This window comes from Colobus angolensis, unplaced genomic scaffold (assembly GCF_000951035.1).
Source record: "Colobus angolensis palliatus isolate OR3802 unplaced genomic scaffold, Cang.pa_1.0 Scaffold39, whole genome shotgun sequence".
Lineage (NCBI taxonomy): Eukaryota > Metazoa > Chordata > Mammalia > Primates > Cercopithecidae > Colobus > Colobus angolensis.
The window spans coordinates 3,858,949-3,860,184 of NW_012117265.1; positions in this window are offsets into that span (position 1 = coordinate 3,858,949).

Sequence of the window (1,236 nt, forward strand, 5' to 3'; positions counted from 1 at the left end):
ATGGTCTCGATCTCCTGACCTCGTGATCCACCCGTCTCGGCCTCCCAAAGTGCTGGGATTACAGGCTTGAGCCACCGCACCCGGCCAATTTTTTGTATGTTTAGTAGAGACGGGGTTTCACAGTGTTAGCCAGGATGGTCTCAATCTCCTGACCTTGTCATCTGCCCGCCTCGGCCTCCCAAAGTGCTGGGATTATAGGCGTGAGCCACCACGCCCGGCTTTTGTTTTGTTTTGTTTTGAGACGGAGTCTGGCTCTGTGCCCAGGCTGGAGTGCAATGGCATTATCTCGGCTCGCTGCAACCTCCACCTCCCGGGTTCAAGCGATTCTCCTGCCTCAGCCTCCGAGGAGCTGGGACTACAGGCACCCACCACCACTCCCAGCTAATTTTTGTATTTTTGGTAGAGACGGGGTTTCACCATTTTGGCCAGGATGGTTTCAATCTCTTGACCTCGTGATCTGCCCTCCTCGGCCTCCCAAAGTGCTGGAATTACGGGTGTGAGCCACTATGCCCGGCCCTGAGTGATATTTATATGTAGATTATGACTGTCATATACTGTACTGGGGCATGTTCCTACTTTTTCTAAATTCTTAATTTATCTCTATGCTATAAGATTCTAGACCGGGAATAGTGGCTCAGGCCTGTAATCCCAGCACTTTGGAAAGCTTAGGCAAAAAGATCACTTGCGCCCAGGAGTTCAAGACCACCCTGGGCAACATGTTGAGATCACATCTCTATTTAAAAATACTACAGGCTGGGCACGCTGGCTCACGCCTGTAATCCCAGCACTTTGGGAGTTGGGGTGGGCTGATTAAGAGGTCAGGAGTTCGAGACCAGCCTCACCAACATGGTGAAAGTGCATCTCTACTAAAAATACAAAAATTAGCCAGGCATGGTGGCGCGCGCCTGTAATACAGCTACTTGGGAGGCTGAGGAAGAAGAATTGCCTGAACCCAAGAGGCAGAGGTTGCAGTGAGTTGAGATTGTGCCATTGCACTCCAGCTCTGGGCGACACAGCAAGGTTCCATCTCGGAAAAAAACTACAAAAAATTTTAAAAAATAATAAAAGTTAAAGTAACATGAGGCCAGGCGCGGTGGCTCAAGCCTGTAATCCCAGCACTTTGGGAGGCCTAGACAGGCGGATCACAAGGTCAGGAGATCGAGACCATCCTGGCTAACACGGTGAAACCCCGTCTCTACTAAAAAATACAAAAAACTAGCCAGGCGAGGTGGCGGG